Genomic DNA, 14912 nt, shown 5'->3' with positions numbered 1-14912 from the left:
GTTCATGCTCTCTTAATGGAGGTAATACCCTACTTCTTACTTGATCGACTTTGATGAGTATAGGTGTTACAAGAGTTGATCTTCCTCGAGATCGTAATGGCTAAACCCTAGATGTCTAGCCTATATGATTATCATTGCCTCTATGGACTAAACCCCTTGGTTTATATAGACACCGGAGGGGCCTAGGGTTGTACAGAGTCAGTTTACAGAGAAAGGAATCTTCATAGCCGAATGCCAAGTTTGACATCCATGCAAAGGAGAGTCCCATCCGGACATGGGGGAAGGCCTTCTATCTTGTATCTTCACGACCCATCAGTCAGGCCCATGTCACATAGCCCAGACGCCCGGGGATCCCCCTAATCCAGGACTCCCTTAGTAGCCCCTGAAACAGGCTTCAATGACGATGTGTCCGGCACGCAGATTATCTTCGGCATTGCAAGGCGGGTTCCTCCTCCAAATACTCCAAAGTAGCTGAACAAAAGAACTATATCCGACTCTGTATAATTAGTTACAACCCTGAACCACAAGGGTGAAATACTTAAAAAAAACAAGTCATGCCCACTGACAACTTTTTCGGAGAGATGTTATGTTCTGTCCTTATGATTATTTCGAACCGTTTTGTGGCCTCCTGCTCCGCACCTCAAGGCGCGGCCTCTATTGACACGTCTTGTCAAAACAGAGATCATGTCGCCTTATTGCGAGATTCTCATCAATACGGGTTTGGGTAATCCAACCGTGCCGTTTGCACGACCCCTTGGGAATAGGCGAGTTTTAAGGCCCGTGGGGGGCCACTTGATATTCAGTACGTTTATAAGAGGATAAGGATCCATCTTTCTACCCCACGCCTTCTTCTTCCCCAGCCCATCCGCCCTCGAGCTCCAATGCCCAAGATTCAATCTTTTCCGTTCCCACCAAACACTCCAGCCATGTCCGGCTCTGGAACGCAGGGCAAGTGGATGGCTTCCTCCGTCATGGAGGGGAACGTCAAGGAACTCCGGGAAGCGGGGAATTTGGCTGCGGGAATCGTCCACCTGCTCCCTGCAAAAAAGAAGATCATCCCCACTCCGGAGTCTAATGAGAGGGTAGTGTTTATCCCCCACTTTCTCCGCGGACTAGGGTTTCCCCTCAACCCTTTCGTCCGTGGGCTCATGTTCTATTACGGGCTAGATTTTCACGATCTAGCCCCGAATTCCTTCCTCCACATTTCGGCGTTCATCGTCGTGTGTGAGGCGTTCCTCCGCATTCCCCCCCCCCCTTTAGCCTATGGCTCAAGGTCTTCAACGTGAAGCCGAAGGTGGTCGATAGTCAACACGCGGAGTGTGACGGTGCCATGGTGAGCAAGCTCCCCAACGTCACCTGGCCCAAGGGGGCCTTTATGGAGACCGTGAAGGGATGGCAATAGGAGTAGTTCTATATCATGGAACCTCGCAATGCCACATGGGCCGCCACCCCTGAGTTCAAATCCGAGCCTCCAATGCGGCTTACATCGTGGATCAAGAATGGCCTGGATTGGTCGTCGTCCAACAAGGTGATGATGATGCAGAAGCGGGTCAAGAGTATGATAGAGAAGAATACCAGTCTTGCCGATGTGATCGAGGTGATGCTTTTTCGCCGGATTCTCCCCTGCCAGTGCAGGACTCGCCATATGTGGGAGTTCAATCCGGCCGGCCCTTGGACCCTGCAGTGGTTGATGAGGACATGGCTACCACAGTTACACCCATATCCCCTACTGTTTTACCTCGTGGAACAATTGCTAGAGCTCAGATACGCCAATTAAATTACCAGGTACTTCCGTTTCTTGGTAATGTTTCTAATGTTCATGAGAATATGATGCTGCCTAACTTAGATACATTTGTGCTGCTTGCAATTGAAGTGTCTAGCATGGACAAGAAAGTTGGACATTGGAGCATGGTCAAGCACGGAGATGAAGGTGCGTGCGAACAAAACAAGAACGGAGGTTCAAGTGGAGATTTCCGGACTTTGAAGCCACCATGATGACATACAAGATGGTGGACGGAATATACAAGATGGCCTTTCATAAATTTCGTCCATAGCTTATTATTGGTGTTGCGCCACCTTATTTTGGGCCAGGCCCATGTAATCTATTTTTATAGTCCATATTGTAGGGAAAACGACTTAGGAGGTGTTTTAGTCCCACCTTGCCAAGGGTGGACAAAATCCCCTCTCTTTTCCCTATAAATATAGCCCTTAAGGCATCGTTTAGACTTGGGTTTTGTTCAGATTAAAAGTTCGCCATACCTGCAACTTCGCGTACTTCCTTTGTGTCCAACGACCAGACCAAGACGTCACAGAACCCCACCTTGATCAATAAAGCTTTCATCTTATATTCGCAATATCCAGATTGCAATCTCAGTTTCTTGCTTGTTCTTCGTTTGCTCGCAGGAAACAGGCCCTCGTGGTCAGGTTGATCGTGCTCCGGCGTGGTCAATAACCCCTCGGAAGTTGGTTTAGCGATTGCTAAGGCGCGACGTCTCGCACGTTCGTAGTCGGATCGTCAAGGTCGACTCCCACAGAAAACGATAGCCACCATCTCATCGAAACATCGGGACACCTTTGCCTCTATCAGTGGTTCTTCGGCACGACGCATGAAGAGATCTGGAAGTTGCTCTTCAAGGCCCAGAAGTCATGGCCGGGAACGTCCGAAGATCTCGGCCTCGACTGCGCTCATCCGGCTAATCCAGTAAGTTTTCAGATTTCCAAACATAACCTCAACTTGTAGATCCAAGGAGTATGCTAAGCCTTCTAGTCATCCTTTAGGGCTGGATGAAGAAGGCGTAGCGGATCCAATGTCTGGCTCTACTGCCCGAAGACCCAGCTATTCCTCTACTAACGAAGATGCTGGTTCCGGTGTCGTACCAGGCATCGGAGAAGAAGGCCAAGAAGAAAGGCAAGGAGGCTAGAAGTGGCCTTCGCTGTAAAGGTACTTTGGACATTGCGTCCGAAGATACCGAAGCTCTCTCCTCCCATGAGGGAGATGAAGACGTAGAGGAGGAGGAGGAGAGAAATTCTCCCCTTAAGAGGGGAAGAAGAAAAGGGCGGCGTCCGTGGACCTAGAGGTGGAGGCGTCCAAGAAGGGGAAGATCTCCCTTTCAGACGATTCGGATTCGGACACCGAAGTCATCCCTGAGCGGCGCCTCAGGCCGAAGCCCCCATCCGAATCATAAGTATTCAAAGATACTATACATATATTTGGCCTTTTACAAATTGTAGGATAACATATCATTTACGTTTTTTAGTCCGGCCCATGATCTCCCCCAACAATCATCATCTTTGGGGAACTCGTTGGCGCCGGAGATGATGGAGAGCGAAACGGCTCCGCGAGCCTCTCCTCCACATGCCGCGGATGACACCGAGGTGTTGTCCCAAAGGACCTCTCCAGGCCAAGGAGAGGTGCGGAAGGCCGCTGAAACAGGGCCAGATGGTAATGCCTCAGATGCCGAAAACATGGGGGGCACGATCCCCATGGAAACTAATGACGGGGGCCTGGATCAGTCTGGCCCCCAGCCGAATACAACTTTAGAGACCCACATGGCTCTGGAGTTGAGCGAGCAGCCCCCTTTAAGGGAGGGGGAGTGCCGACTCCACCGGCGACCTCTACCGATACGGAGGCGCCGTATATGGTGAGGGAAGCACTTCAACGTGCTTCCATCATGGAGGAGCACCATACCTTGATGGGTATGGTAGTTGAGAACGTTCAGTCCACCAAAAGCGGACTGAACGAAGCTTTCACTAGCCTGTTAACAGGCTTCGAGGTATGTGATGTAATTCTTAGCTGCTTTTCGCATTGGAAGAATATGCCTGTATTAAAATAGTAGCCCCTGGGACTATGTTCGGATCTTTGGAAAAAGGAGCCAGACAGAGAATCAATTATTTGCTGGAGATAACACATTTATCTATTCTGATAAACAGCCTTCATTGTTGGCGACTTCAGCCAGGGACGCTGAAGTTTCCGAACTCCAGCGGAAACTAAATTATAAACCTAAATTAACAAGCGGTTCGATGAGGCCCAAGGTGTGCTTTTAAAAGACCCCTTACAAGCCTAAATTATAATGCAAACTCAGATTTTAAGCTCATGAGCTTCTATGTATATGATTGTAGGCAACGCGACCGAGGTCGAGGCCCTCAAGAGTGCCCTTGTTGAGGCCAAGGAGGAGGCGAGGGCAAGCAAAGCGGCCACAGAAAAGTGGCTGCGGATGTAGAGGCCGAAAAGGTCGTCCGCCGCCAGTATGATGCGAGGGTGACCGAAGTGGAGCAAGCACTCCAGGAAGCTGCCAAACGGTGTGAGTCCTTGCAGGAGAGTAACAAGGCCCAAGTGGCCGAACTCACCAAGGCTCTTCAAGAGGCGAAGGAGCCGCGGTCCAAGTCCCGGGCGGCTCATAAGGAGATCAAGCAAGCCGAACAGATAGTGGCTGGTAAGCCTTTTCTTTTACAGAGTATATTCGGCGGTCGGAAATATGCTTTGCTAAATCGACTATGGAGTACTCCAGACGCCTTTGCGGATCTCCCTAGGAGTGCTGCGGACGCCGCCCAATAATTCCGGGCCCAAGAAGGGAACGCGACAGAGAACAACCGCTTCGATCATCACAACATCTTCGTACAGAAAACAACCGCTTTATTGATACTAGCGGATCATAGTTTACATTACAATAGGTGGCGAGGCCAAGTGGCACACATGGTGCGGCTGAACAATATGTACATTATTTATTGAGCATAAAGGGGCCTCGATCATCACAACTATGCGGCACACACGGTGCGGCTAAACAATATGTACATTATTTGCTCTGTCTCGGATTTCATAGACTACCTCCTTGCATTTTGAATCTGCATAACTCTTCTGCCTGGACTGAGCTACCTTTAGTCTATCGTGAATCAACTTAACCTTCTCTTCGGATTCTTTGATCAAATCCGGTCCAAACAACTGACGGTCTCTAACTTCATCCCACATTGACGGTGTCCTGCACCTTCTTCCATACAAGGCTTGGAAAGGTGCCATCTTCAAACTGGCTTGATAGCTGTTGTTATATGAGAACTCCGCGTAAGGCAAATTATCATCCGAACTAGATCCATAATCTAGTGCACAAGCTCTCAACATGTCCTCCAGAATCTGGTTGACTCTCTCTGTCTGTCCATCTATCTGCGGATGAAAGGTGTACTGAACTCTAGCCTGGTACCCAAAGTCTGGTGCAGCTAATGCCAAAACTTCAAAGTAAACTGGATCCCTCTGTCTGATACGATGGTCCTCGGAACTCCTATGGCACCATGGCTCAGAGCAACCGATTTACCATGCATTGCCAGCCCAGAGATCATGTATTCTAGCAACACACAACATCTTGGTACAGAAAACAACCGCTTTATTGATGCTAGCGGATCATCGTTTACATTACAACAGGTGGCGAGGCCAAGCGGCACACACGGTGCGGCTGAACAATATGTACATTATTTAGTGAACATAAAGGGGCCTCGATTATCACAACTACGTGGTAGCGGAACAACATCGTAGCAGAACTCCATAGCACAGGGACACCGATGTGGACACGATCTAGACTCGGACAGCACTCCTTTCCAACGGGACTTTCTTGAAATCTGGCATGACACGCCAGGTCAGTACATTGAATGTACTTGCAAACTCACAACAAGCATAAACATAATGACAAACAATATCATGATATTTAACCAATTGTTTACTAATGCCACAATATATCCATCATGTTGTGATCATGTTCTTCTGATATAAGCCCCTCGGACTTGCTTAGCAATGGTGATCGCTCTCAGATCACAAACGGACCCACCTCGTGGTCTTAGATCGATTTACATCATAACCAAACGGTGATCATTCCGGCGATCACAACCATGACTAACACTTGGTCTCAAACGGTGATCTTTCTGGCGATCACAACCATGACCAATACTTGGTTTCTAGCATCAAGATGGTCTATCCACCATCATCAACAATGCAAAATTCATAACTAACTGTGCAAGATTTATTAAACGTTGACCCATGGTGTGACCAACTTTCGAGCGTGTCCGTAACCGTGAACTCGGCTATCGATAGATTTAATATACTCTGCAGAGGTAGCACATTGTACCCACACCACGGAACCCATGGCCTCGCACTCCCATTCGGGTGGACCAATGGCATTCCAATGAAACCCCTCCATTGCCATCACACTCTCTCGGCCACTCCAACTCACTCCCCACCGGGCTAGTCCTGGGTGGCCCCGTGTCTACCAAAGACACCAACGGCCACCGTCGTGGCCAAACATAATGGTCCCATACGGGGACAAGGTACCATAACATCAAAAACGGGCACACAAGGTTATGTTTGCTTACCGGGCCAGGGTAACGCAAGCCCATAACCTTCCCTCGTTGGAGGCACCGACAAGAGGCATGACAACAGACCGAATAAAGGCCTTCCCATAAAGGCAAATGTGGTTGCACTAGGAAAACTCAATTCAGTGCCACGATGACCCGGTCAACGATATATTCAAGTTGAGTTATTATCAGGTTCAACTTAAGGTGAAAGGAACCGGTGTCATAATATGCCATGAAAATGCAACAGGAATATATGCATCATGTATCATCGGAAATAACTGGGTCAACTATTGGTCAAATGTAATACAGCAGGGTTTTTATGCCCAAACTACGGATGTCGTGTTCTCCACAGGGATCTAGAACTTCGAAGCACACATTCGAAACATTCAGAACAATGGAACAGATGGATCAAACCGTAGTGATAACAAGCAGCCACTAGCACAAGTTAAAACCAAATAATAAGCAGCAGAGGTAAAGGGTTCAGAAATAGGATTGTCTCTTTTTAGTGGTTTTCTTGTAATCAAACAGACAAGTAACACTAGCAGATGGAAGAGGGTTCAGACATCACACACAACTCATGCAACCAATTAAAGTAACAATAGCTCACAGGACAATAACTACTAACTCAATATCCAGCAAAGGGTCACAACAATTCAGCAAGGATACATGAGGATTCAGCAAATGTACACAAGTAACAAGGTAAATTTCAGACTCAATAGTGCATATATTTAGGGAACAGGAACAAGAGAAGATAGAGATTCAAAGCCTATGGGTCTTGATGATCTTCAATTCGAAGCTGAAGAGGTTGCAGGCGAAGAAGAATAAAAGCAGGACCACATTGGAGACGATCTGTAGTAGGAGAGGCTTCCGCGTGGTCATTGAGGAAGAGTAGCAGAGAAGATTCCTTGGGAAGATCCAGAGCAGAGCACCACCAGAAGGCTCGACGCCCCTGGCCTTTAGTCAATCCTCTCCCTCTCAGCAGCAAGGAGGAGGGGAGAAGGAGTGGCAGCGGCAAGGCGTAGGAGATGCGGCGCTGGTGGTGATGATGATGACTGGATGATGGTGCTGGTTATGGTGGAGGCGGGTGATGGAGATGGTGGAGGAACGGTGGTGGATCAGGCAGCGCTGGCGGCGGCATTGATGGAGGCGTAGTGGTGGATCTGGTCGTTACCCTGCCTCGCTGGCCTTCGTTTGGTGTGGTGGGTGAATAGCGAGGAGGACCAGCCGCGCGTGGCAACAGACAGCTGTCTGGCCGGTCGCGCCAGCCCCCGGCTCCTCTCACGCGTGCCATATGACGCTTCCTCTGGTTCTTTTCGGTTTTGCCCCCCTTAGAACTGAACTCTTCTCCAAGTTGATCCCTGCTTTAGTGTTGGAAGCATTTTCGATGAAGATTGGGTGTCTAAACGCACCAATTCTGCATAATATGAAGAAGTGTTGTAAGAAATGTCATAATAGGAACATTTCTGTAGGAATGAATATTTTATAAGTAATTATTGTGGTCAAATGTTTAACTTGAGATGCAAAAAGGCTTAAAATACTATATGCATAAATGTGCTATCAATTTCCCCCACACCCAGATCTTTGCTTGTCCTCAAGTAAAGGAGAATGATGGTGACACTACCCACACTGCCTAGTAAAGATGCACTTTTGGAAAGATAGTAATTCCGACAATACTGGAACTAGGCAACTGTACTCTACTGAAGCTAGATTGTGATAAGCAATAATTTATAACACACTGTAAATGTTCCAAGTCAATGGCCTTGAGTGAAAGTGAATCCTATTAATCAAGACCTGACTGTGTCTTCAGCCCTAAGATAAGCTGGGACCCCAAAATCAATTAAAAAACAAGTTACTTATTGAATTTAAAGCACAAGTGAAGGTATTATATCAGTCTCACCGAAGGAGCATACTACCGATCCCGAGAACATAGTATACACCTGGCTCGACCAATTATTATTATTATTATTATTATTATTATTATTATTATTATTATTATCATTGTTATCTCCCTAAAGGAACATACCACCGATCCAGAGAACATGGTATACACCTGGTTCGACAATTATATAAAATTTTACAGTCCAATCTACCAGATTTCACAAGCCACCGATCCAGGGAACATGACATGCTACTGTAGGTCGATCGGACTTAAATAATTATAAATATTTTATTTATTTATACGAAGATTACTTAGCTTAAGTAAAATAGGAGTAATTGAAAGAGAAATCCATAGCTAATGGCACTGTTTTTCACAGACTACAGATCCAGATATCATAGTTACTACTTAAGTGCCCCCAGCTACTTAGCTTAACTTGGGACAGTCGGACACAGCACATCAATTCATCAGTAGGTTTCACTTAGACTCAAGGCATTCCCATTGAACATTTACACGGAGGTATAAAGTATTCATTATCACAATTTACCATAAGAAGAATACATCTGCATAGTTTTAGTATTAAGAGAATAAACAATCTTCTTGAGGTAAATCCTACTTTGCAGTGATGAGTAACGTGTCACAGTGCAGAAAAAGAAAGATTTTCAAGGCAATTCAATGCCAGTCCTCATACTAAATTTTCTAAAGGTTGCTTCAAGTGGAACAAAATCACCTGGTATTTGTATAATCTTCTCCCCTAGTTTCTTTTCTCCACTCTTCTCATTTTGTATTCCCTGTTTGTGCTCCCCTTGCCTTTATTCGCTGAAAAAGAAAGACATAAACACATAAAAACTCTTCTGTGAAAACTAAATAGAAAAAGAACTTATTAAAGATTCAGGTTGCTTCCTGAAAAGCGCTTGTTTTAGGTCTTTAGCTCGACCATGTCTCTTCAGTAGGGGTCAGGGTCCTGCAGGGATTGACATCATCCCTTGGCTCCCCTGGCCTTCTTGAATTTCCTTCTCCAGGTCTTGATCTTCGCTTGCATTCTCATCTTCATAAATCAGAGGTGTGTCTCCAGGGATATAGGTGATAGAGGCTAAGGTGTCCTGATGTTTCGATGAGATGGTGGCTATCGTTTTCTGGGGGAGTTGACCTTGACGATCCGACTACGAACGTGCGAGACGTCGCGCCTTAGCAATCGCTAAACCAACTTCCGAGGGTTATTGACCACGCCGGAGCACGATCAACCTGACCACGAGGGTCTGTTTCCTGCGAGCAAACGAAGAACAAGCAAGAAACTGAGATTGCAATCTGGATATTGCGAATATAAGATGAAAGCTTTATTGATCAAGGTGGGGTTCTGTGACGTCTTGGTCTGGTCGTTGGACACAAACGAAGTACGCGAAGTTGCAGCTATGGCGAACTTTTAATCTAAACAAAACCCAAAGTCTAAACGACGCCCTAAGGGCTGTATATATGGAGGAAGAGGGGGGAATTTCGTGGCCCTTGAGGGTGGGGTCCGAAACCAACCCTAACTCTTGTTTCCCCACACATACGTACTCTAAAAATAGCCTATACTTAAGTATTTCGAAATTACATGGGCCTGGCCCATTAATAAGGTGACGAAGCACCTAGAATAGCCTATGGACGAATATTATGAAGTGGCATCTTGTATATTTCGTCCAAGGCTTCATGCACTCCTTATGGCGGCTTCAAAGTCCTGAAATCATCACTTGTAACTCCGTTCTTGATCCCCTTGCGCAGTCCATCAACTCCATGCGTGTTCTTGCTCCAATGTTCATCCTTCTCCAAGCTAGGCCCTTCATTTGTAAGCAAAACAAATGTATCCAATTTAGGCAGCATCATAATCTCATGAACATTAGAATCATTACCAAGAAACGAAAGTACCTGGTAATTTAATTGGCGTGCACGAGCTCTAGTAATTGGTCCAGTATATGTAACAGTAGGGGTTGTGGGTGTAACAATGGTATTGATGTCCTCATCATCCTCCCCTTCTTGAAATGAAGTCGTCCTCGACGGAAGCGCATCTTCCTCACCCAAATAAGGCTTCAAATCTGCAATGTTAAAAGTGGGACTAACCCCAAAATCTACAGGTAGCTCAAGTTTATATGCATTATCATTTATTTTCTCTAACACCTTAAAAGGACCATCAGCACGTGGCATTAGCTTTGATTTGCGCAGATTAGGAAATCTATCTTCACGCAAATGTAACCAAACAAGATCTCCAGGCGCAAACACAACATGTTTTCTACCCTTATCACGATCTGAAACAATAGTATTTGGCACACCATGTAAGCAAATAATTTCACGAAAGAACAAATTAGCAACATTAACAGCATCATCGCTTTTATGACATGGTATAAAGTGTGCCATTTTCGAGAACCTATCCACGACAACAAATATGCTATCCCTCCCCTTCTTTGTTCGAGGTAAACCTAAAACAAAGTCCATAGATATATCCTCCCAAGGAACACTAGGTACTGGCAAAGGCATATATAAACCATGAGGATTGAGTCGTGACTTAGCTCTTTGACATGTAGTGCAGCGAGCAACAAAACGCTCAACATCCCGTCTCATCTTTGGCCAAAAGAAATGTGTAGCAAGTATATCCTCCGTCTTCTTGACGCCAAAGTGTCCCATTAATCCTCCTCCATGCGCCTCCTGCAACAACAAAAGACGAACGGAGCTAGCTGGAATGCATAGCTTGTTAGCACGAAACACAAATCCATCGTTAAGAACGAACTTGTTCCAAGTTCTCCCTTCCTTACAATTATGCAATACATCTTTAAATTCAGCATCATGAACATATTGATCTTTGATGGTCTCCAAACCAAATATTTTAAAGTCAAGTTGTGAAAGCATAGTATAACGACGAGACAAGGCATCAGCAATAACATTTTCTTTACCCTTCTTGTGTTTAATGACATAAGGGAAAGTCTCAATGAATTCAACCCATTTAGCATGTCTACGGTTCAGTTTTGCTTGACTTTTAATGTGTTTCAAAGATTCATGATCAGAATGTATAACAAATTCCTTGGGCCATAAATAATGTTGCCATGTTTCTAAGGTCCAAACAAGAGCATATAATTCTTTATCATAAGTAGAATAGTTCAGACTAGGCCCACTCAATTTTTCAGAAAAGTATGCAACAGGTTTTCCATCTTGTAATAACACACCTCCTAATCCAATTCCACTAGCATCACATTCAAGCTCAAAAGTCTTATTGAAATTAGGAAGTTGGAGTAAAGGAGCATGTGTCAACTTATTTTTCAATACCGTGAAGGCTTCTTCCTATGCGGTACCCCAAACAAAAGGCACATCCTTCTTTGTAAGCTCGTTGAGAGGTGCAGCAATGGTGCTGAAATCTCTCACAAAACGCCTATAGAAACCAGCGAGGCCAAGGAAACTCCTCACTTGTGTGACCGTTTTGGGCTGCAGCCAACTCTCAGTAGCTTCAATCTTGGCTTTATCAACTTCAATTCCCTGTGGAGTAACAACATAGCCAAGAAAAGATACTCGGTCAGTGCAAAAGGTGCACTTTCCAAGGTTTCCAAACAAACGTGCATCACGTAGAGCAATAAAAACAGCATGTAAATGTTCCAAATGTTCCTCCAAAGATTTGCTATAAATCAATATGTCATCAAAGTAAACTACCACAAATCGTCCAATGAAAGCACGTAAAACTTCGTTCATTAACCTCATGAAAGTACTAGGTGCATTAGTTAACCCAAAAGGCATGACTAACCACTCATATAATCCAAACTTAGTTTTAAATGCTGTTTTCCATTCATCACCCAATTTCATACGAATTTGATGGTATCCACTACGCAAATCGACTTTGGAGAATATTGTAGAGCCACTCAATTCATCAAGCATATCATCTAGCCAAGGAATAGGATGACGATAACGAATAGTAATATTATTAATGCCTCTACAATCAATGCACATACGCGACGTACCATCCTTTTTCGGCACTAAAATGATAGGAACAACACAAGGACTAAGGGATTCGCGTATATAACCTTTGTCGAGCAGTTCTTGTACTTGACGCATAATCTCCTTCGTCTCCTCTGGATTGGTACGGTATGGTGCACGGTTGGGTAGCGAAGCACCGGGAATTAAGTCAATTTGATGCTCAATCCCTCGAATAGGTGGTAATCCCGGTGGCACGTCTTGTGGAAAGACGTCAGCGAACTCCTGCAAAATGTTAGTGACAGCAGGGGGCAAAGAGGAAGGCACGTCCTCGAATGAAAATAATGCCTCTTTGCACACAAAAGCATAGCAAACAGATTTGCTGAAATCTAGCTCATCAATATCAGATTTGGTGGCAAGTAAACATGCACTTTTCAATTTAATTTCAGAAACAACAGTAGATGGTTTATTATTAGGCTTCATTTGGTGCTCAAATTCTTTTGCCACAATCTAATTTTCACTCTTATTTGTCTCCTGTTTTGCTTTATTAGCTCTATTAATATCATCTTTCAAAATGGAATCAGGAGTCATAGGAAGCAAAGTAATATTTTTATCGTTATGAACAAGAGTATACTGATTGTTTCTACCATGGTGTACAGAATTTTTATCAAATTGCCATGGTCTACCAAGTAATAAGGAACATGCTTGCATAGGTACCACATCACAATCAACATAATCAGCATATGTAGAGATACTAAAATGCACACGAACAGTACGTGTTACCTTAACCTTGCCGCTGCTGTTGAACCATTGGATGTAGTAAGGATGTGGATGTGGTCTTGTGGTGAGAGATAGCTTCTCCACCATCTCCATGCTAGCCAAGTTATTGCAGCCCCCCCCCCATCTATGATCACGCGAACAGAACGTTCCTTCACAACTCCCTTTGTATGGAACAAATTATGCCTCTGATTTTGCTCAGCTTGTGTAACCTGCACACTCAAAACAAGTTGAGCAACTAAACATTCATACCTGTCAGCATCTTCAGGAGCCATGTATTGCGTCTCATGATCATAATCGTCTCCACTGTGTTCGTCACGTGTAATAAGAGCCAAAGTCTCCTCATCATAGTCACTAGCGGACTCATACCCACCATCCTCAGTAACAATCATCACACGCTTAGATGGGCATTCTCTCGCATAATGACCTCCACCCTTGCAACGTCGACAAATAATATCATGTGTTTGCCCTGTTGATGCCATGGATGAAGAAGAGCTCTTTGCAGGCCCAGAAGGTGTGCTCTTGGCAGATAGTGGTGATTGTGCCTGCTTTATTGTATCACGGTTGGAGGTGGCAGCCGACGGAGGCGCCGGTGTAGCAGAACGTGTGGAAGTAGATGATGCACGTGGTGTCCATGATGAAGGTCGACCTGCAGAAAAGTTAGTCCGCGCCAATGCCTGTCGATCCTGCACTTCACGTTCAGCTTTACAAGCAAGATGGAATAAACGAGTGATATTAGTATACTCCTTATACTCTAGAATCGTTTGAATCTCTCTATTTAATCCACCCATAAAACGTGCAAGCATAGCTTCATTCTCCTCAACAATACCACATCTAATCATGCTAGTTTGTAATTCCTGATAATATTCTTCTACAGAATTTTTTCCCTGTCTTAAGCGCTGCAATTTTTGAAGTAATTCACGTTGATAATATGGTGGAACCCAACGAGTACGCATAGCAGTTTTCAAAGCAGCCCAAGTAGCCGGAATAGGATATAATCTACAATGCTCAGACCACCAAACACATGCAAAACTAGTGAAAGCACAAACAGCAGCAGGAACACGTCTCTCCTCGGGATATTGTAAACATGTAAATCGTTGTTCAGTTTCTAACTCCCAAGTAAGATATATATCAGGAACATATCTACCCTCAAATGGTGGAATATTCAATTTTAGTTTAGGGAGATGGTCATGATCTCGTACCTGAGGGTGAGCCCTACCATTGCCATTATTTGCATGTGGACGACCTGGTGGTTGCTGTGCTGTTGGTGGCACGTAGTTCTGATTTTGATCAACCTCATCCTCATAATCTCCCACATAAGCATCCTCCTCCACATCAGCAGTAGGAGCCACAGAAGTATCAACAGCAGCACCAGCAGTTTGGCCCGACTGAAGAGGGACACGGCTCGCTCGGCGGAGGGCTGTTTCCTGACGTGGAGGTAGTCGGTGTTGTTGCTGTTGTTGCAGAGGTGCGGCAGGAGCAGCCGGTGGTGGTGGTGGAAAACGCGACAGCAATTCAGCAAACTTGTTATCGAGCTTTGTTTCAAACGTCTTCTCCATGCCATCTATCTTCTCCATGGCCTCTTCAAATCTGTATATCACATCTTGCACTTGTCCATTCATCATTTGCTGAAACGTATCATGAAGCTCCTTGTTCGTCAAGTTCTCCCAGTCAGTCTCGTCGGCTTGTGATCCTGGCATGGTTAGCAACAATAGAAACATACAAGAATATGATCCTATAGACTACTAAGAAGTGGTGGTGGTGGCGGGTGTCACAAATCCGTCAAGCAAATCTCAAATTCTTACCAGTTCTTACCCAGCAGCAGGCGGTGATCGGCAACCGTTGTAGTCAAAAACTCTCAAAAGCTTGGATAGAGCGATTGCCAGGGAGAGTCAAACGCACGACGTAGATGTATGTGGAGCTGGGAAGGCTTATAGTATGGTAGCAAAAAGGGTCAGCAATAATCAATTCAGAGATGCAAAGTTGAATAAACGCT

Source organism: Triticum urartu, chromosome 5A, assembly GCF_056163025.1.
Source record: "Triticum urartu cultivar PI428250 chromosome 5A, HENAU_Tu73, whole genome shotgun sequence".
Lineage (NCBI taxonomy): Eukaryota > Viridiplantae > Streptophyta > Magnoliopsida > Poales > Poaceae > Triticum > Triticum urartu.
The sequence above is the reverse complement of the archived record's forward strand: the minus strand, read 5'-3'. Positions refer to the sequence as shown.